The 23,547-nt window shown below is 43.9% G+C and overlaps 1 long non-coding RNA gene across 1 annotated transcript in view; it reads left to right on the forward strand.

The window, feature by feature from the left end:
• Positions 1-23,547, forward strand: part of LOC103670451 — a 58,623-nt gene that overhangs the window by 33,898 nt on the left and 1,178 nt on the right. Inside the window, exon 2 of the long non-coding RNA XR_570576.2 lies at positions 9,992-10,085. This is a non-coding gene — a long non-coding RNA (uncharacterized LOC103670451). The remainder of the gene's footprint in view (positions 1-9,991; positions 10,086-23,547) is intronic.

Raw genomic sequence — 23,547 nt, forward strand, 5'->3', positions numbered from 1 at the left:
AATAATCTTAGAAAAAGAGTTTATTGCGTTCTATAACTGAAAAGTCCAAGGTTAGAGTCAAGGTCAGCTCCATTCAGGAGCTCAAATGATCATCAATAATAATTGGCAATAAATAACTACCTTCTTTCCTAATAATGTTAGTAAGACTCTCCATGCTGACTCTCATTAGGCTGCACTGAGGCACAAGCTCATCTGAGGCAGTCACAGTGGCCAGAAGAATAAATATTCTCATTTGTCTAGATTTTATCACATGCCCACCCTCGGAACTGGTAATAGGGCCAGCCCCACCAAAATGCATTGGCTGAAAGTGGAGGGATAGTTCTCTATAGAAAAGTCTGGGTACTGCTCTCAGAGGAAGGGGCAGTGCATTCTGAGAATGCAAAAATACTGGATCCTACTACAGTCCACCCCTTAGCTGATAATCTTCCCACACAACAGTCTTCCTAGAGACCTAGCTTCCTAGAAACCCAGAGTGCCCAGCCAAATATAATGCAGCTGCTCTGTGTGCAGTGCTAAACACAGTCATCTCATTCTCTAAAAAACGTAGTCCAAAGTTTTGTCTGGGCTGTATCCATGTACTTCCAGACTGACTGACTTTCCCTTTCTTTCTTTCTTTCTTTCTTTCTTTCTTTCTTTCTTTCTTTCTTTCTTTCTCTTTCTTTCTTTTCCTTTTCCTTTTCCTTTTCCTTTTTCTTTTTCTTTTTCTTTTTCTTTTTCTTTCCTTGAGATTTTAAGTAATCTCTACACTCAACGTGGGACTCAAACTCCCAACCTAGAGATCACGAGTCACACACTCTTCTGACTGAGCCCACCAGGTGCCCCTCCACGCTTTCATGATGATGCATGTTCTTCTCCGTCAGGTTGAGTGTGGCTCTTCAAGTCCTAGAGCCTTTGAATAAATGACATTTTTCCCCACCCACCCAATAACACTAGTGAAGGAAAAAAAAAAAAAACCGGGGTAACTGCTATTAAAACATTCATTTGAAAAAGAGAAACAGAAAACAGGGGTTATTAGTCCATGGTTTATACCATATCCTGTTGGAGGGGGATGGGAAGCTCCCTGCACTGTCAGTGGAATGAGTGCCTTGCCACGCCAGCTGCCCTAGGTTTTGTTCTCCTTGATGCTTTCCATCAACATAGGAGAGATGGACTTTGGGGTGAATTGCCTTTCTGGGAATGCAGTGTTCTGGTTTCCTGTTAGCATAAGTTCAAGTGTCTCAGAAATGCAGTCATTGGCAAGGAACAGAATGCCTGGCTAACAGTGATTGAAACAAGCATGAATTTATTTTTCTCATATAATAATATATCCAGAGGCAAGCAGTCACCAGCATGAAATTAAATCAAGGGCCAATGAACTGTGATTTTATTGGCCTTTTCCAATAGATGGAATGCTACAGCTCACATGTGCGTTCAAGGGAGAAAGGTGGCGGGGCTGCTCCAGTGTATCTGTCCCCCTTTAATCACAAAAGGCAGAAGACTTCCCAGAAGCCCTCCCCAAGCTTCTGTGTAGATCCCACTGGCCAGAATTGTGTCTCATGGTCACTGCTAGCTGGAAGGGAAGTTGTGGAAGCTAGTATTTTGTCCATTATTCCCCAAACAGAACTGAGATTTATTAGCAAGAAAGGCCTGAAAATTGCCTTAGGGATCAAAAGTGAGGGTATGGGGGGTAGTTTGTTTTCCAAAAGAAAGTTAGGGATCAATGACTACAAGAGACAGGGAGGTATGCCAAGTAGGAAAAAACAGACTGTCATTGCAATCCCAAATAGACTGTTTCTGACTCTAAAAATCCTTGGTCCAAAGGGCATACGTTTTTTTAAAAAATGGTTTCTGGGCTTAAATAAAAGAATAATAATATTGCAGAGGAGTTTTGGAAAGTTAAGTCAGTGGCAACTTATTTTTAAAATAACGCCTTCCTGAGATAACAATGACAACTTCTGATTTTATCAGAAATTTCAGGAAGAATGAAGGAGACTTTGAGCATGCTGACATGTGCCTTGTCATCTGTAGCATAGGGTGCTATTTCTCAGGGTGATATCCAGGAACCAGGGCTGCCAGCCACCCACCTTCTCCCCAGCCCCCAGCCCTTCCCTTCTCCCTTCCCCCAGCAATGGAATGTGCTAGTGTTCACTGTCTGATTTACATAACCACTGAGGCTAAATTGCCCAGAGCCTCTGATGCTCCCTCTTCCCCGGCCTCACCCTGCAGTTAATATCCATGGTTTTAGGGCTAAGAGGGATTAAGAGAGATTTTTAGATGAGTTTCATTATTTCCAGGCTGGATTAGTTGGTTTACCCAATGTGAGCCTAAAGGCCCATGTAGAGCCCCGCCCCCCAGCCAGGGGCTCCTGAGTGGTCATTGTGGGGGTGCTTCTGTGGAGTGGACCGCAGCACAAAGTGGGTTACAATTCTGGGACAGAGGAGCATTTGGGGGAGTGGAAAGGAGATGCTGCTGTTCTGGGCATGCCCCAAGGGAATGAAGCTAATAGACTAGACATCTGCATTGGAAACCAAGTTAATTTTTGAAGCAAAGGCTAAAATAAGCTTCCCTCTTCTCCTTTCTCACCAACCCCCCCCCCCCACCTAACCTGAAATAAGAATAGACGTGATTAGGAGCAGGTCTGCTATGCAAAACAGAATAAACCTGCCTCACAGACCATGACCAGTTCTGTACGAGAGCACATGGCCAGGTCTTTGGCTAAAAAAAGAATGCATGGAGCAAAAGAGCGTCTCTCAGGCAGTTTCTAGGTCCCATGGCCCTTTAAATTTATCACCCCACAGGGAGGGAATAGAAATCCTTTTTAGGATTCATACTCAGGATTTTAATCTGTTTTCTATTTTTAACCTTTAGAAGAGAAGACGAAACCCTGCAAACTAAAAGAAGCCATTATCTTTGCTAAAGTAATTTCAGCTCTGAGAGAGCAAGAGTCCGATTTAGCTTTCTAGGTTGGGGTTTTTTAGTTTTTTTGTTTTTTTAATTCCTTGCAAATTAGAACAGGTGCTAGAAGAGCTGCAAATCTGGGGAAATGGGTCCTGTGAGCACCAGGAAAGAGGGCTGCATATGTCAGTGGGGCTCCCCCAAAATCACACATCACTGCTGCCCCCAACTACGCCAACCTGGACTACTACATATCCGTCTGGTCACTCCTCTTCCATCCATTCTCTACGGTTCTGCTCCTGCTCTTCTTCTGCATCGGGCTCTCATGACACCATTCCTCTACTTTAAAACCACACTGTCTTCAGGAGTACAAACTCCAAAGCGAGAGGCACAAAGCCTCCCAGCCATCTCCTGGCTCCAGCCTGCCTTCCTGCATCACCTGTGTTCTTTGCAGCCAGTGCCCTTTTCCGAGCACAGCACCTGCTACGCGTTCAGTTACATTTGTCCAGCAGATGCTAACCGGCTATGCCAGTCCCCATCTCCTGTATTTGGCGCATTTACACTTCTCCAGGCTTTGTACATTCAAACCCTTCCCTTTGCCGGGAATAGCCTTTCCCATCCTATCTGCCAAGGAAGCAGGTACTTATTCCTAAGCCTCCAACTCGAATGTCAGCTCTTTTCCATAGCCTCCCCTGACATTCCCTTCACCCACCCACACACCCCAAGGCAGAATTATTTTGGGTTACCCTCCTCTTTTATGCATTCCACTGCCGTAGCAGTTCCCACATTGTGTATTTATACAGCCTGACATGCTATAAAAAGATAATTGAGTTCCTGAGAAAATTGACTTTATCAAAATTGAATTAAAAACCAATTGATTTGGCAAGAGACAAAAGGGGTTGCAGTTAGTGTGTTCAAGGCTTACAATAACAAAGTTAGCTCTCCTGCAGGATTTTCAATAATAAAGGTGCTTTATGCCAATCACAGCATTTAATTTCAAGCTCACATATCAAATTGCTTTATCAAGAAAGACAAAAATGAACCCAAACACCTCATTTGACTTATAAGCCACACACCCAGGAGCCTTCCAAACCTCAATCATCTTGGCCTTGACCTTGCAACTTTGCTGGCATCACAATTCATAACACAGTACACAGAAAAATCACAGGCATGAACTGGTGTACCAAGGAGGAAGCGTGCACGCTGCTGGGTGTCCTCACACTTTGTTCCTCTTACCTGTCATCCTCATCAAGGACGGATCCCCAGGGACAAGCCTGTTGTTACCAATGGCAATCAGGGTAATGTAAATTGTGTTTCTTGATTCACTGACCTTATGGTCAATATGTAATTCAATTACGAAAACTCTCTCTGTAGGGAAGGGCCTCCAGTACTATCTATTACCTTCTTTCTACGTGGGAGGACACCAAAAGCAGGGACAGTGTCCTGCTCAACTTTGTCATCCCAGTTTTGCTGAACTGATGACAGATGTCCTGCATTGTGCAGATAATTAGCTTTAGTCTTGACTTTGTCTGGAGCTTGCTCAGTGCGTAGGCTGTTTTAGCATATGACCCGGATACATTCCCAGCCCCTCACCTCAAGCTTCTGTATCCTGATGACTCAATTTTATTGTTGTGAATGAAGATTGACCTTAATATAGCCCTTTTGTAATACAATGTTAACATTTATTGAAAGCTATGCTAAATCTTCTATATGCATTATCTCATCTGTTCCAACAACCCTGGAACATCAGGAATATTACTGGCCAACTGTACAGAGAGAGTAAACTGAGGCTTAGGTCAATTATGTGTCCCACAGACAAACAAGTGGAAGATAATGATATAAAATAACCATTCCAAAATAAAAAATCTCATTTGGAGTAGATATTCCCCAACCTTTAGTTGTTTTATAGCTCTCCACTTCAAATAGAAAGTCAATTCATTTATTTGCACATTTGCAAACTTCGCAATTAGTTTATCTTGCAGGATTTAACTGCATAATGTTGGATATTCAATGGATGCTTTGTTTTTATGGCCGAGTTGGTACTGATTTGAACATTCTTTTTTTTTTCTTCTTTAAAGGTTGTGCTTACTTTAGAGTGCAGGAACGAGCTGGGGGGGGGGCAGAAGGAGAGGGAGAAGGAGGCCCCCCCTGAGCAGGGAGTCTGACACCAGGCTGGATCACAGGACCTTGAGATCATGACCTGACCCAAAAGCAGTGGCTTAACCAACTGAGTCACCCAGGCGCCCCTAAACTTTTTAAGTTAGAATACCCATAGCTGGGGCGCCTGGGTGGCTCAGTCGTTAAGTCTCTGCCTTCGGCTCAGGGCGTGATCCCAGCGTTCTGGGATCGAGCCCCACATCAGGCTCCTCCAATGGGAGCCTGCTTCTTCCTCTCCCACTCCCCCAGCTTGTGTTCCCTCTCTCTCTGGCTGTCTCTATCTCTGTCAAATAAATAAATAAAATCTTTTAAAAAAAATACCCATAGCTGTTTTCTCTAGCAGAAAACTGAAGCCCTCAATCATTTATTTGTCCAGCATAGTGCGGGACTAGAGATGTTCTCTAAGGGAAATCTTGGCCATATCCAGGGGCACGCACTTACAGTGAGGTGTGAGGAGATGGGATGGCTGCTTTCTTACAAAAGGGTATAGACCCTCCCAGGAGTTGGCTTATGTCTCCACCCTTAATCCATCCCATGGTACCTGTTCCCCAGTACTCATCAGACATATCTTTGCACGCTTGCTACCTGATTCTTATCAAAAAAACCTATTTTGGACAAATACTGTTTGTGATGATGTCTTGAAGAAGTAACTGTGCCCATAGTCTTTTTAAATCACAGATGAGGCGTTTTAAATCTGCTTTGGAATAGACATTACATATATATAATTAAGTAATTATAGTGATTTCAGATAAGCAATTTAACTTCCTTGCACCTCAGTTTCCCCACTGGTACCAGGAGGTAGTTGGTCCAGGTGACTTCAAAGTGATTTCCAGTGCTAACATTTCATCAGGTATTCTCAATTCTGGCCATACCTGTGCTCATGAGAGTCTCGTCACAAACTGTCGAATGTGTTGGAAGATCCGAGCATTGTTTCTGTTTCGTCTTGTAGGAATGCATTAGAATTTGTGGCTTCCTGGGGTCAGTAATGGAAGCCTTCCTGGTGGCCATCATCGCCTCTCCTATTGCAGTCAATTTCCATCTGGAGATTCACATGATTCCAAGGAAGCCAACTCTTCTCCAGAGGAGTGTAGAAGGTATTCCCACAGTGCATGGAAGAGGTGGTATCAGGCCAGCGTGGTGTCAATGGGAATGGACTCAAGAAATAGTTTTGATGGATTGGAAATGGGAGGTGAGAGAGAGACGAATCAAGGCTTGAACAACCTGGTAGTTGGAACTACTTGCTGAGAAAGAAAGGTAGGGAGGAACAGGTTGGTAGTCGGCACAATCACAGTTTGATATTGTCCACGTGTGTCTGTGCCCACTTCCCAGCCCACACTTATGGAAAACTGCTTGAGGGGGGCAAGCATGACCTGCTCCTCTTTGAACCCTCACAATACCCAGCACCAGGCGGTCAACACAGACTTGCTGACTGGAGGACCAGATCCTGGCGTCAAAGAGTGGGTAAGGGATGTATAGTGGAGACTGAGCTGGCGTTAGCTCCAAAGGGGAATTTGTTGGCTCATGATCTGAAATCCCAGGAAGAGCAGGGTGAAACTGGCCATAAGAGACAACTAGAGCTTCGGATGCCTGGGTGGCTCAGTGGGTTGGGTGTCTGCCTTCCCTCGGGTCATGATCCCAGCGTCCTGGGATTGAGTCCCACATTGGGTTCCCTGCTCAGCGGGGAGCCTGCTCCTCCCTCTGCCTGTCCCTCCCCCTGCTTGTGCTCGAGTGTTCTCTCTTTTTCTCTCAAATAAATAAATAAAAATCTTGGGGGGAAAAAAAGATAGCTAGAGCCAACACTTTAGCACCCCTAGGGCCTCCTTCCCCTACCGTTTTGAATTTTCTCTGGGTGTTAGCCCTGTTCACTATCATTCATGCTTCTTACATCCTTCTTAATGCAATACTTTCACAAATCATCTTGTTCATATTCTTGTCTGCCTCCCTGCTCCATGCCCTATCGTGTAAATTCCGTGGAATTACATCTGTCTTATTTATTGCTACTTCCCCAGCACCCTAAATAATGCCTCTCTTTGAGTGGAGGTTTTGTAAAAAAAATTTTATGAATGGATGAATGGCTTTTTCATACAAAAGGCAAGGACTTTGTCACAATTTGCCCACCTCTGAGTCTAATCACTTGTGTCCAGGCATTTGAGGTACTCTGATGATTTCATCTTGAGTCATGCCCCTGTGTCTGGGGATGGGAGGAGATATGGAACCAACAGTAGGACAGAAAAATCTGTGGGCAAAAAGAAGACCTTTGGACAAAATTAAAGGCAAGAGGCACTAAGAAGTAGTCTCTTAGACTTTGATGAATGTAAACTATTCTCAGCCCTGAACTCTCCTGGGGTATGTGCGGGCATTGTCCCCTTCAATTTCCTGGCTTCTTAGTTACAGTGATTTGGACATATTTATAAGACACACACTCTGGGCAAGTGATAATATTCTCCAAACCAAAATTTAAATGCACAGTCTGATAAATGTGTGGACAACAGGATGCAACATTTAAATTAGGCTTGTTCCCAAAATGTCATGATGGTTGCTGGTTTCTCCGGTAGGTGTCCACTCCAGGTTAGCTGGGAAGTCATTAGCCATTTAAGCCTTGATTCTACGCATGACATTTACATGGGCGAAGTGCTGGCATTAGCTCATCCACGTCACTCGCAGTATCCAGCAGCGAGTCCAATTTCCCTTAACCATTTGGAAAAGTGGCAAATTACAGGGAACAAATGTCCTTTCCAGCAGCAGGAGAGACACCTGCCTAATGAATCAGCAGTTATGCAGATGGTGAGATGGAGAAACCAAGCAGGAAAGGTCTGGAGTCGGCTTCTCTTGATAAGCAATCAGTGCCAGAGCATCTTCTCCCGTCTCTAATCCTGCTGGGCTGGACCACATGGCTTTCCACACAAATGTAGGTCATTTAAAATGCTGTCAGCAAGCTGGTGTTTCTTAACTGCCAAGACGCTGGAAAACCTATAGTGACTAGGAGAAATGATTTCCGAGCTGGTGCTTCTCACTTAGAACAGAGAATCCAGAATTTTAAAGCTGCATGCTATAATCAGAGTCATGATTATCCTTCAGTGTTGCCCAGATAGCCACCAGATTTGTCTGTGCATGTGTTGGAGGGTGGGAATGGAGGTAGGGGGAAAAGGAAGGGAAGGGAAGAGGGCTAAGCCATATTTTTAAAGGCACTAATAGCAGTTTTGCAATTTACTCTTGAAGGTATTTAAAAGCATTTTACTCACTGATAGGAAGAATCAAAATGTCATCATTTATGCCAAGATCTGGAGACACATTTGGCCCTCGGTTTGTCTGAGAAAGAAAAGTATCTGTTCTACTGATTGAATTTACCATTTTGCAAAATTACCTCTGTTTAATTCATGAAATTTAATCACGATCATGCTGGGATTTATTGCTTCTCATTAATGCTTCCTTTGAAGATGAGTTGGAAGACCTAGGGTTGAGAGGAAAGAAAGATTCTGTCCAAAGTACTATAAGACTTAATTTGGATTTTATTAAATCTCATTAGTTCAGTAATACAAAATTTATAACACTTTGGACAGACAGTGGGCTGATATTTATCTTGGTTTAATCTATGAAAAAGTGACTTTTCTCTGCAGGTGAATGATATCAATAAGTCTTAAGGGGATATTCTATATCCTTGATAGAATATTCATTAGACACTTTCTTTTACATACAAGTACCATGCTAATTTCAAAATTTTTCATATATTCATTACAGAAGATGGGTGGAAGCTACCTCTTGAAATACTTCCCTACTTACTATTACTGTTGTTTATTTATTTATACTCTGCCCCCTTCCAAAAGGTGTCTGCACCAGCCTCTAACAGAGGACACATCTATATAGACAAAATTAAGTGTTTGTCTGATTACCACATCACACAAAAATATTGAGCCAGATTTTCATTGAATTTGGAGAATATTTTTGGAGTGGTCTGTCTTAAAAAATGGAGTGAATCTGAAATTAATTTTTGATAGATTTCTGGGAAGTGCTGTAAAAAAAAATAGTGTAGCAGTTTTATGGGAAAACCCAAAATAAGAGTGACTTCAAAAAAGTCAAAGTTTATTTCTGATTCACCTAAGAGAAACCGCTGGCTAGGTGGCCGGAGCTGATAGGATGACCTTCCAGGTATCAGTGACTCAGCACCCATCTTTCTGTTCAACCATCCCAGTACTGGCTTCTATCCTTTGGGACACCTCATGGTCTAGGATAGCTGCTGGTGTACTGGGTACTACCCAGTCAACAGGTAGGAAAGATAAAAGACTCCCCCTCAATGGGTCAACACTCTTTAAGCAGCCTTCCTGGAAGTCCCACACAAAACTTAGTCCATGGCCACACCTGGCTGAAAGGGAGCTTTTGTTAATAAGGAAGAACAAGAGAACGGATGTGGGGTGGAACCAACCAGTCCCTGCCATGAACAGATAGCCAGCCAGCCATCTGAGTGGCTAAAATTGTGGTATAATCTGAGGGGGAGAACTAGAAAATTAAGAACAAGGAAAGTAAAAGAATTCATGCAGTAACAATGATTAACAGCTTTAACATTGAGTTTCTTGATAGCCACGGAAAAGAAAGCATTATTTTTACCAAAGAAGCAAATATATCAGTTGTTCAGTAGAAGCAAAACGTCTATTGGAATTGAATTCTAAAATGTTTCTCTTGCTAGTACCACATAGCATAATGGCTACCTGTTGTGCATTTTCAATTACTTTCATTATTAAATATTCTATCCCAGTGTTCTCCAAACATATACTCACCCGTGAATGTCCAGTCTCTGTCTCAGAAAACGTCGTCACCATGGGTGTTGGAAACAATGACAGGCACAATTGAATGTTCTTGATGAGTTTTGCAGGGAGCGTGGAAAGTGATTCTGTGGGAATCAGAGGAAGGGATAGACCCGAAATGTCATAGCGGTGTAATCCATGCCAGGCCTTTTGTTTTTTAGGCCCAGGGGCCTCATTGATGCCAGAAGTGATCAAATCCTGGAAGACGAACTCAGCCTAACTGAAATGCCTAGGAAATGGAGACAAGAATCAATAGTAAGTAAAAGAGTTGTCACAAAGACTAAGGGTGCCTTCGCTGGCCCCATCTGTGCATTCTCTCCAGTTACGATACTTGGGAAGCCAAATCTTCATCCAGAGCCACACTTTGGATCTGTCATGAAAAATCTCTATCACGGAGGTCAGGATTACTCAAAACTCCAACAATTAATTCATTTTCCTCATAAGCAGACCTACATGGAAATCCAAAGGTTGCTTTGAAATATTTAATATTTAAATATTTAATGGCATCAAGAGCATCTATCACTACATAGATGGGATAGTTTTGCCTAGAGATTGGAAATCATAGAAACCTTTTGGCTAAGACCCTTCTTTCCTAAACATAGTCTGAACATGAGTGGCCAACATTTCCCCCTTTGCTCTTCTTTTTTTAGGCCCTCATGACTACCCAAACCTCTCTGGGGTTGGTCATAGCACTCTTTAATGATATCCTGCTTACCTGAGAAGGCTCTGTCTCTTTTCGGTGACCTTTCACTTCTTTGCCCTTCTTCATAAAGTGTTTCTCTCCCAGGTTAACTCTGAGAGGGCAATCCAGAGTCTTGTGGGAGCACTGTAGTGAAATGCCCAAGTATGGATGTCCAGTGAGCTTCCATAAATGTCAAGAGCGTAAGACTCTAGTGGCTACCATTTACTGAGGGCCTACTACATGGATCACTGATATGGGCAACTTTACTTATAGTTTCTCATTAAATCCACATAATAAATCTGGTGGGAAGGACTATTATTTCTTCTTGCAGCTAAGGAAACTGAAACTTGCGAAGTGTATTTATTTGCTAGGGCTGCCATAACTTAGTGGCTTAAAACAAACTCAGTGGCTTAAAACAACAGAAGTGTATTCTGTCAGAGCTCTGGAGGCCTTAAGTCCAAAATTAAGGTGTTGGCAAGGCTGTAATCCCTCCAAACGCTCTAGGGGAGAATCCATTCTTTGCCTCATCCAGCTTCTAGGGTGGCTACATCCTTCCATTCCCTGCCTCCATCTTTGTGTCACTTTCTCCTCTGTGTGTCTTCTCTCCATCTCTTCCAAGGACACTTGTCATTGGATTTAGAGTCCATCCAGGTAATTCAGGATGATCTCATGATCCATAATTTAATTTCATCTGTAAAGATCCATTTTTCAAATAAGGTTACACAGGTTCTTGGGATTGGGACATGGACATATCTTTTTGGGATACTACCTTTCAGCCCACTATAGAGAGGTTGGGTTCTGATCCAGAACACTTAAAGAGTAATCTGGAGACTAGACAGAATGAATGTGGATGGGGATGCGAGGGATAGTGCCTACTCTTTAGAGAATGAGCCTAGAGCCTGTGAACCTTAAAAATAGGACATACTCAGCCTCACACAAACCAAACTGCCAAGAGCCCCTGCCTCCAGACTTCTAGCATTCTTCTACCGATAAGATGTAGGAGAAGGCAATAAAATGTAAATTTCTGATTTCTGTAGTCCTCTGGTGCCCAGGTCGTAGGGACCAGAACTGAGAATCACATCACAGTGACCTAAAGAAAGATAGATACAAAGCAGCTCTCAGAATAATGGCGTTGAGGCTAGAATCTGGTTCTGCTTCATTAGTTCTCATTACTTTGATCTCTCCAAGAGTGGGAGATACTATCAGAGGCCAAGTCACAGTTTGAGTTAAGTGGGTCGCTAACAGTATTACTTATCAGGTGTGGCAGTTTCTGTAGAGCGTCAGCTCCTAACACCTCCACCATGTACCAGGCTCTGTGCAGTGTCTTGGGGATACAGGTACAATGCAGCCATCCTCCCTGGTGCCAAGGTGCCAGGAGAAGACAAGCCAGTAGTCAAATTAGCAGGCATGGTAAGATGCAAATGTTACAGTAATAGAAGTTTGTATTATGGCGTACCAGAGAGGAGGGGATGATTCATTTCCAGCAGAGACAGGACTCAGGGATGCTTTTATAAGGAGGTATGGGTTCTTTACCCAAGATTATACAGCCATTAGGCAAAGCAGCTTGAATGGGAGCCCCAATCTGTCCATCTCCAAAAACATTCCTAATGTTCTTTCAACTCTGTGAAGACCTTTGTGCAAGGGCAAAATTAATGAGGTAGAAGTATGCACCCCAGGTAGTCTGACCTGGACCAAATTAGCACTTAGAATGTCTCGAGGGATGAACATAGCACTTGTCTGCATCTCCTGTTCTGAAATATCACCTGTCTCAGCTGGCTGCTGAAGACGGGAGAAGAAATAGCAAAATATTCTAGGTTTCTCTCTCAGAAGGCATCCTAGAGTGCTGGGCTTTCGCCTCCCTGATTGGGGGAAGCAGGCAACCAGATGGTCATACTCTGTTTATTTTCTCCAAAAAGTACTTTAATTGCATATTTTATCTAAAAATTTAATCTTTTAACATGCAGTTTTTAAACTACTCTCAATCTAATTAGTAAGATAAATTTGCATACTCCTTAGGATAAAGGTGGTATGCTCTCCATTTCTTTGGCCCCCACCAGATCTAGCCTTGATCCCAGACTTACAGTAGGTGAGCAGTATGATTCTGTTGGACCAGATTGAGTTCTTCCTGTGCACTGTTGGTGAGAATGTGCAACGGGTAGCTGCTGTGGAAAACAGTAAGGAGGTTCCTCAAAAAATTATAAATAGAATTACCATATGACCTAGCAATTGCACTTCTACGTATATACTTAAAAGAATTGAAAGCAGGGTCTCAGAGAGATATCCGTACACCCATGGTCATAGCAGCATTCTTCACAGCCAAAATGTGGAAGCAACCCCAGTGTCTATCCGTGGATAAATGAATAAACAAAATATGGTATGTACACATGATGGAATATTATTGAGCCTTAAAAAGGAGGGGAGATGCTACAATATGGATTAACCTTAAGGATGATAGGCTAAATGAAATAAGCTAGTCACAATAGGATAGATAAGGATTCCACTTACATGAAGTACTTAGAGTAGTCAAGGTCATAAAGACAAAAAGTAGAATGAGCGTTGCCAGGGGCTGGTGGGGGAGGGGAGTCTGGGGTGTTAGTGTTTAATAGGTATAGTGTCAACTTCATAAGATGAGAGAGTTCTGGGGGTAGATGGTGGTGATGGTGACACACCCATGTGAATGTACCCAGTGCCACCAAGCTGTGCACTTGAAGAACGGCTAAGACTGTCAGTTTCATGTTATGTGTGTTTTAATCCAATAAAAAAAAAAAAGGGAAGAAAAAAAGAAGCAATAGAGAATTCAGACAAGCTTCTTCCCCTCTGAGGTTTATCATGTTTTGGTACACATTTCAGTTTTCATAATAAATACATTGATGTTCAAAAATTTTTTGAGTTCTATTCTGCATCCCTATACAATGTTGAAAACGAGTAAGAATTCAAGTCCTGTTAATTTTATTATAAACTCAAAGCAGTAAAGCCTGTAGATAAAATAATTTGGTAATTATTATCTGAATGAAAGATTGCTTGAGGGGTGCCTGGGTGGCTCAGTCAGTTAAGCATCCAACTCTTGATTTTGGCTCAGGTCATGATCTCAGGGTCATGAGATCGAGTCCTACATTGGGCTCCTTGCTCAGAGGGAGTCTGCTTGAGATCTCTCCCTCTGACCCTCTCCCCATGCGTGCGCATGCTCTCTCTACAATAAAATCTTTTAAAAAAGAAAAAGAAAGATTGCTTGATCTAATATTCTAAATTTACTTTCAGTCTTGGAAAATGATAGATTCCCAGTGATAATAGAGTTGACACTGTGACCTCCCGTGAAAAGATGAGGTACCCCAGAGGAGCAGCTTGCTATAAGCTGAGAGATGTGGGGCAGGAGCATTTTGTTTTAATAATAACTTTGTTTATCCTGCTATTTTCTTTCCCTGCCCTTCCCATTCGAGCAGCCAGGTGTCGAGTCCCAGTGACAACAACCCAGAAGCCTCTGCCTGGCTTTGGTTTCCAAAAGCCTGAGGCCCTGGCTAGTTGGGCAGTTGAAGAGAACTGCTAGGAATGTTGGTGTCCCCTGACAGTTCATATGTTGAGACCCTAAGAGGAACTGTATGAGGAGGAGGGGCCTTTGGGAAGTAAATGCGATGAGACTAGGTCATGAGGGTAGAGTCCTCAACGATGGGATCTGTGCCCTTGTAAGCCTGGGGAGAGGGCTTGCTTCCCTCTCTGCTCTCACCATGTGAAGATACAATGAGAAGTTAGCCATCTGTAGCCTGGAGGAGAGTCCTCACCAGATGCCATGCTGGCATCTGACCCCAGTCCTACACCTCAGAACCACGAGAAATGAACTTCTGTTGTTCATCAGCCCCCCCAGTCTGTGGTATTTTTGTTACAACCCCCCCCCAAGGCTGATTAAGACAAGGACTCCACCAAATCTTAGATGAAGGGGGGCTTTTTCTGAAGACCAAGAAGGTGTTCCCGAGACTGTGGGAAGAGGAAATGAAGGGTCAGCGATGAAGGTTCCTAAACAGGGGACCCTGCAGTCTGCTTCCTGCCACCTCCAGCAGGCCCCAAAGAGGAGATGGCTGGTTTCCGAGGCTAGGCAGGCGGCCGGCTGCACCCTGGCAGTCGTGGGGGGAGCTCCCAGACATGAAGGACCTTTGTGGACATGAACAGGGACACCTCTGTGGCGGCTGCGTGGATTGATTGCTGTAGCAGCTCTCAGGAGATCTCCTTTCCAGTAAGACTGCCTTTCCCACAAGGATAGAGCAGCAGCAGTTGAACCATTGGCTTGTCCTGAAAATGGCTGGGTTGTGTGTTTGTGGAAGATTTGCTGCACACACAGAATTGCCTTCCTCAAAGTGAGTATGTATATGGCGCACCTCCCAGCACTACCCAGCGTTGGGAGGGAGTAGAAAGCCTCCTCCTTAGCGCTGATGGCACCATTTGCAGGACAGTTTGGCAAATCTTATCACAAGCTTTGAAAGCACGCAGACTGTTGGACCCTGTCCCTGCACTTCTACAAATTTATCTTCAATCATTCATTTTGTATTAAATACTAAATCAAAGATTTAAGGACAAGAATGTTCAGTGAGGCATTATTTAGAATAGAAAAATATAGTAGAAACCACCAGAATGTCCAGCCGCACGGTTGGATCAGTCACGGAAAAGTGAAAGCCCTCTCAACCGACCTAACAGAACTGATCTCCTTTTTGTCCATGATATCTGCTGACTGAGGCTGTGGTCCGTCCAGCGGGCCAGTGGGCTGTGCGATGAGTGCATTCCGTACCTGGAGGCACCTGCTCAGGTGTGCGTTCACCAAGAGCCTGCAGGGATCATCCCAGAGTCGTTCATGGCATTTGTGCTTACGGTAGTCATCTCATCATATAATGAAGTATCGTGCAGTGATGCGGCATGGATGCAGAGAGAGTTGCGTCTATGAAAACTACCTTGAGTACATAAGAAAGGCTTCATAAATCAGAGTTCCCAAGGAATTGTGTGGGATGAGATCTAAGTGAGGTCACTATACATAAGCGGGGCAGATTGGAAGGCTTTTGTACCACGAATGTGTGGCTCTGTCTTTAAGTGTTCACCCAGGAACTGCAGATGAACATGGCACATTGTGGGTGTGGCTTGTAGGCAAGACACCGGGCTGGAATCCCAGCTGCCCAAAGGCTCCCGGCCATTGTCCTCGCAAGGAGTGAACTCTGGGCGGGTTCCCTCAATGGAAGGCATCTGGGAGGAAGGGGGCTGGTTGCTCGTCAATGTATCCGTCACCAGATCTGGCTTCATGATTTGGGGGACCCAGTGCAAAATGAAAATGCATGCCCCTTGTTCAAAAATGACGAAGTATTTGAAGACAGCATCAGCAGGCAAGGCATTAAACCAAGCGTGGGGCTCTTCTGAGAACCTGGGCCACTACACAGGTCATACGCTCATCAAGTTCCCCTTGATTACCCTTCTGAAATCAGGAGAGAAAGAAAAAATGCAGTCACTGAGGACAAGATAAATGCAATTTAATCAAAGAGGACTATCTGAGAGCTATGAGGGCCCAGCACTTACATCACCGAATCACATAGGACACAGAGCGGTTAAGCCACTGAGATCTGGGGGTTAACTGTACCTCCAGTATTACTGAACTAATTAATCCTAAACGAAGTCAGGACTTTGGTAGAATGGAGAAGAGGCATTTTGCCAATTTCACCTACACATCACTGAATTCATATTGTTCTATTGTAACCTATCCTAGACATTCCCAGGGGCACAGACGAGTTGTCAGGTGAATCCTAAAGTATACCATGGGTCTGCTTACCTAGGGAAATTCATGCAACCGCTCTCTGAACGGGCTCTTGGAATACTGTTAGTATCCCAATAATAAGATTTTGACCCAGGGTTTGCATCTGCACAAAGCTTTAAACTTACAAAGGGTTTTTTCTTTTTTTAAGATTTTATTTTTAAGTAACTTCTACACCCAACATGAGGTTTGAACTCACAACCCTGAGATCAGCGTCGCACTCTCTACCGACTGAGCCCGCCAGCCCCCGGAGTGCTCTCACGTGTACTATTTGGTTTTATTCTCAGACCATCTCACTGGTTAAAGGCAGGGCCAGTTTTTTTACCGTCACTTTACAGATGAGGAAACTGAGGCATGCAGAGTTGGAAGAATTTGCTCAAGTTCTCTCAGCTGTAGGGCTGGGAACTGGGACTAGAACACACAACTCCTGACTCCTAGACGGGGACAGGTGTGGCCAAGTCAGTCCTTGAACTGTCCCTACACCAGGCCTGCTGCCCGGTCGCCAGCAGAGAAAGCCCGAGAGGACCTGGTTTCTGAGCAAGCAGTAGCAAGGCCCTTCTGGCCCAACCTGGGGGTTTGATGGGAGGCCAGATCTCCATCCTGTCCCAGTTCACTCCCTGCAAGGCTGGAACCTCTAGACTTCCCAGGAGGACAATCACAAGGACACATCATTCGGAAGCCCCGAAGCAACCCCGAGCACCTGCTTGTTCCTTCCTGCAAGGACATCACGTCCTGCAGGCTGTTATCAGGCGCAGGTAGCTCGTAGCCCTGTTACCGTCCCATGGCAAAGCTCTGCGTCTCTGCGGCAGGCTGGTGGGAGGTAAAGGAATGACAGCGTCTCTTCATGATGGCTGCATCTCCCCAGAAATGAAGGGAAGAGGGGCTCAAGGTGGCCACATTTGTGCAGCTGCACGGTTTTAGCATTTCCAGCTCCACTGGTAGAGCTTGCATTTGGCAAAAGCTTCTGTCTCAAGCACGGATTCAGGGAGACAGCATTGCCATTTGGGTGGTTGTCCTCAGAATTCTTGTCCATACACTGGAGGCTCTCAGTCCCTTGAATGGCCCCATTCTGTGACAGCAAAGTCTTGGGAAGAGATGGGTTTGCCTGCTAAGGAGTTTGGTACTGAAGGTCAAGTACAAGTGGCGTCCCGCAGACACCTCGTTCTCCAGGCCACTGTGCAGCAGCTGCAGTCGGCCACAGCCTTCCCCTAGGAGGCTCAGAGTCGAACTTCCGGTGAACTGGAAAAGTTCTAGGTCTCCAGAATTCTTTTTCCTTCCTAGCTTGCTCAAACTGGGTGGATTGGATCTGGAAGACATAGTTTTTCAAAAAAAGAAAGAGAGGAAAGGAAGGAGGGATTGAGAGAGAGAGAAAAAGAGTGGGCAGAAGGGAGAAAGGAAAAAAGAGAAAAGGAAGGAAAGAAGAAGGAAGGAAAGAAAGAGATCTTTGAGATCTGAAAGAAGAAAAAGAGCTAATTAAGTGGAAGGGTAGAGGGAGAACGTTCTGGTGGGAGCGGAGGAGGACGTATATACAGGCCAAAAATATATATACTTGTAGTAGTTCAGGCTGATACTAAGTTGCTGACAAAAGACCCCCAAAGCACAACGCAAATGACAGCAGTTTCTTCCTTTCTCTCATAAGAACCATCTAGAATGAGTAGGCAGTGCTGCTCCATCAGGTCATTGAGAGACCCACGTGTCTTCGATCTTATTGCTTGGCCAACACCCTTGGGACACAGGGTGTTTTCCTTTCCACATAATCAAAGCTGGTTCACCTTGGAAATGCTATCAGCATTTCAGCCCAGAGGGGGAATAAAGAAGTGGCTAGCAAGCACCATGGGAGAGAACTTAATGACAGAGCCAGATCCGGCTGCCAGGGAGGCCGGCAAATGCAGCCTTCGGCAAGATGGCCATGTGCTCCAACAGAAATTCTATGGGAGTGGCAACAAGCTGTACTCTAGAAAAGGGAGAAGGAAAGAATGGTCATTGGGCTACATAGCCTCTGCCACAAAGCAAAAGTATTCCCAGCACATAATTATATTGTCATCGCGCTAACAAACAGGGATGAATGTCGGCTCTTGCCTTGGTTCCGTTGAAATGACTGCACCATAAAGATCTTTTCGTAGTTTTGTAAGTTTCCTGGAAAAGTCCTTGTTGTGGCTTCTCATCTTCGAGGCACCATGAATGAGGCACTGGGGAAGGAGCTTCCAAATATTTTCACCGTCTGTGGAGTGCCAACTATGTCACGCGCTGTGTTCTGTTCTTTGCATATAGTGTCTCATGCAAATGTTGTAACAATCCATTTTACAGATGATGAAACTGAGGGAGAGAGGAAATTAAGATCACATTATAGGCACCTATGATGGATTAGAACCCAGATCAGATTCTAAATTCCATCCTTTCACCAGGTGTACCATGTGACCACTCCTAGAATTTATGACTCTGATGCAAGGAATTTAAGAACTATGGCGTGGCATGTGACTAAAGGAAATGAAATCACTGCATTAAAGAGATATCTGCACCCCATTCTCACTGCAGCGTTATTGACATTAGCCAAGACATGAACGCAACCTAAGTGTCCGTCAGTGGATGAACGGATAAAGAAAATGTGGTATATATATATATATATATAAGCAATATTTTATTCAGTCATTAAAAAAAAGGAAATCCTGCCACTTGGAACAAAACAGAAGGACTTGTGCTCAGTGAAATCAGAGAAAGACAAATACTGTATGACCTTACTTATATGTGGAATCTAAAAAAAAAAAAATTGGAGCTCATAGAATGGATTGGTGGTTGCCAGAGGTAGGGATCTGGGGCTGGGGGAAATGGGTGAAAGTGGTCAAAAGGTACAAACTTTCAGTTCTGAGGCTGTAATGTACAGCAGGGTGACTGTAGTTAACAATAATGTATTATATATTGAAAGCGGCTAAGAGAGCAGCTCTTAAAAGTTCTCATCGTAAGAAAAAAAAAATTTAACTATGTTAGGTGTGGATGTTAACTAGGCTTAGTGTGGTAATCATTTCGCAGTGTATACATATCCCAAATCATTATGTTGTACTCCTTAAACTAATACAACGTTATATGTCAATTAGATCTCAATACAAGGGATGGCAAATGGAGGTAGGACTTGGCAGAGAACAAGGAAAAATACACTAATTCATATATCACTGGTCAGATACTTTCTATTTTATGTCCTTAGGAATATTCTGGTTTAAACACCTTGCTTTTGCTTCTTTCCTTCCTTCCCCTCATTCATGACTAAGCCTTCCCTTTTATCCTCTAAGTGACTGGTTTACAAACTACCCTTCTACCCCTAAACATTGGGTCGTACCACATACTGGTCATTGAATACTGATTTTTTTTTTTTTCCCAAAGAGTAAGACTCCCAGCACAGATTACTTTTAATTCACTGAAGAGCATTTAACCTTTTTATTTTTAGCTGCTCAGAAGTTCTCTACTCACCAGACAAACATTGATCATCCACGTTTGGTACAGTGTTAGTCACGGGCTCCGGAGATGAAGACCACCCAGACCCTGCCCTGGAGGTGCTCTCAGTCTTGTGGTGGAGGCACGCATAAGCCAGTGTTCAGGGGTAGCGTGGGCATGACGTAGTGGCCAAGGCCATCAGAGACTGCTTGGGAAGCAGCAGGGTGGGTGTCGAGGACAGGAGAGGCTTCAAAGGCATGACGATATTTAGGAGGAGTCTTGAAAGGTGAGAAAGACTCAAATAATAGACAAGGGCAAGGAAGGCCTCTCAGGCAGAGGGAAGAGCGTGCAGCAAAAGCACAGAGGTGTGGCATATATGGACACCGGATTTACAACAAAAACTTCATGGCAATTCAGTAGAGAAGTGTTGGTCTTTTCAGCAGTTGATGCTGTGTCACTGGGATGCCCGTTTGGGGAAAAAATTAATTTCAATCTCTACTTCCCACCATACACAAAAATTAATTTATGGTAGATCATAGAACTAAATGTGAAAGTAAAATCCATGAAGTATATAGAGAAAAGGAAAATATCTTCATGATCTTGGATAAGCAAAGATTCCTTAAACAAAACACAAAAAAACACTAACTTTGAAAACAAATTGAATTAAAATTTAAAACGTTGGCAAAAACAGAACGTTGGAAAACAGAGGCACTAGCTGGAAGGTACATAACATATATCCAACAAAGAACTTGTATCCAGACTGCATTAAGAACTCCAGAAAATCAGTAAGAAATAGACAAAGTGCCCGTTTGCAGTAACGTGGATGGAACTAGAGAGTATTATGCTAAGTGAAATAAGTCAGTTGGAAAAAAACAAACACCATCTGATTTCACTCATATGTGGAATTTAAGAAACAAAACAGATGAACATAGGGGAAGGGAAGGAAAAATAAGATAAAAACAGAGAGGGAGGCAAACTGTAAGAGACTCTTAACTATAGTGAACAAACGGAGAGTGGCTGGAGGGGAAGGGGTAACTGGGTGATGGGCATTAAGGAGCGCACTTGATGGAATGAGCACTGGGTGTTATATGCAACTAATGAATCACTAAATTCTACCCCTGAAACTAATAATACACTATATGTTAACTACACTGAATTTAAATAAAAAAATTTTTTAAGGAAAGTGGGCAGAAGAACTGAACAGGGACTTTGCCCCCCCGCCAAAAAAAAAAAAAAAAAAAAAAACCACACCTTAATGGCCAACAAAAGGCTCTCCCAGACCAGTGTAAGGACGTGGGGTTTCACTTTGCATGCAGGGGGATGCCACGGCCGCAGAGGTGGTGGTGGAGGGAGTCTGAGCAGGGGGTGACATGATCCAGTTTAGGCTGTCCAAAGCATGGGGAAGCAGGAAGACATGTTAACACATGACTGGAAAAGTCAGCAGGGCTATGGGCATAGAAGACCTTGGAGGGGAACAACTGAAGCCAGGATGTGACTTGCTCACTTTCATATGCTAGAAAGATCACACTGGCCACTGTGGAGAGTGACCCTGAAGAGAGTGGGATGGGAGGGATACAGGTGCGTAACCATTAGAATACTTCAGCATCCACATTCTAAGTATCTCTACGTAGTTTATTCTAGAGAAGCAGGAATGCTGATTCGTTGGGGGTTCTGGTTAACAGGCTGCCCAATGCCAGAGAGCTCTCTCCATAGAAACCTCATGGCAAGATGACAGCATTCCCCTCTGTTCTGTCACGCAGTGTTTTCCATAGAGGAAAAGCCAACAGCTGCCCCTCTACAGGGACTCTTTCTCCCCCTTCAAACAAAATGGCAACCAGAGATGAGAGCAGCAGAACCACGAGGGTTTGGCTGCTATTTTGGGTCTCGCTCAGTTTCCCAGTTCGTAGTCACTCCCATGCTGCAAAGAGAAACTGGTTTGTGGGCACATAAACCAAGCCCAGCTGTGAGAGAGGCTAAGGAAAAAGGGTCATTATCGTAGCTTCTCATTTGAATTTCATTCTTACATGTCCACAACTGAGGAAAATTGAGAGATTAAATTCATTGTGAGACAAGCGGAACTTTCCTACTTGCAAAGCTAAATCTGTGTTCTGCTGGAACTGCTCGGTGGGAAAAAAAATCACAGAGGGCTGGGAACATACAGCCATTTTCAAATACCATCATTACAGAGAAGACTCCTTTAGGGTTAGGCTCAGGAATGCAGTGTTGTTATTCAAATGGATGTAGTACCAATTCTTATTTTATGCCTTTCTTGGGCTAGGTTTTAAACATTGAACAAACGTTAAGTCCGCCAGAATATCGCTTATCGCACTCAAGCTGTAGAAGTAATCAGGCAATCCCTTTCATTTGAGAAGCAGGGAGCAGTGGAGGTGGTTATAAGAAAACAATGGAGAATTTGGAGTTGGACAGATCTGGGTTCAAATCCCACCCTCTACCACTTACCAACTGAATGACCTTTGGACATTTACTAAACCTCTCTGAGCATAGTTTTCTGTCAAATAGAAATCAAATGCTTACCTCTTCAGGTTGTTGTCAGTATTCACTGAGAAAGTGCACATAAAGCATTGACACGTAGTAGGGGGTCAACAAAGGAGAGGTACATGACTAACATGTTATCTACATAACACTTTCATGGATGTAATTGTATAGACACAAGCAAAATAGTCATTTTGAATATTCCTCCTGGTACCAGGCCTTCAACGCGGCGCGCCAAGGGCCCATCATCACAGGATCCCCCTCTGTGTTAGACCCCACACTGGGCCAGGAGGCAGCCCCAGTCCTTCCCAGACCCCTGAAGGTCTGCAAAGGAAATAATGGATTTCCCAAGAGCTATCATTGGTATTTCAAGAAAAGAAATACCTCTAGAAACCTGCACAGACTAAAATTTCAAGAGCCGTGACTTTTCTCTGAAATGAAGTCAACCCAGGTGTTAACTCATGTTGAGCAGAAGCTCAGATTCTTTGCCTTACATGCATCATCTTCAGTGATTAAAAATGGGCAAAATGAATTACACATGTTTGCTCAGATTATCTTCATACATTCAGATGACTATAACAACAGTGCCATTGACTGGGTTGCTTATGAGCAGCAAACATTTATTTCTCATAGTTCTGGAGGCTGGGAAGTCCAAGATCATGGTGCTGGCAGATTTTGGTGTCTGGTGAGAGCCACTTCCTAGACAGACATCATTTCTCATAATCTCACTTGACCCAAGGGACAAGGGATCTCTCTTGGGGTCTCTTTTATAGGGACACTAGTCCTATTCACGGGGTCTCTACCCTCAGAACCTCATCACCTCCCACAGACCTCACCTCCTAATACCATCACCTTGGAGGTTAGGATATCAACAAAGGGATTTGGAGGGGACACTAACATTCAGACCACAGCACAGGTAAAATCTTTCTTATGGAATCCAGAGGTCAGCTGGGGGCTCTGGGATCTGAGGAAACCTGCCTCAAGTCTCTCAATTCCATAGTTGGAGGAAGTCCAAAGCCTTCATGAGCTAACTGCAGACCTCTGGGGATTCGATTTCCGTGGTGACCTCACCATGCTGGCTCCTCTTTGACTCCACTGCGGTCTGAGCTTCATCACCATTTACACACACACACACACACACACACACACACACAATCCATTCACACTGTGCATTTCATGGGTTTAGTGAACTTTACTGAGGTTTGGGGGTCACAAAGATGGAGGTGTCACTGGCAACGACCCCTCCTCTTACTGACTTCACATTTTAAAAAAACTCCCGTTCTTCTCTCTTTTTCCCTTCTTCCTTTCTCATTTCTTGCTTTGTCTCAGCAAAACAG

The sequence above is a fragment of the Ursus maritimus genome, unplaced genomic scaffold (assembly GCF_017311325.1).
Source record: "Ursus maritimus isolate PB19 unplaced genomic scaffold, ASM1731132v1 scaffold_25, whole genome shotgun sequence".
NCBI classification, from domain to species: Eukaryota; Metazoa; Chordata; class Mammalia; order Carnivora; family Ursidae; genus Ursus; species Ursus maritimus.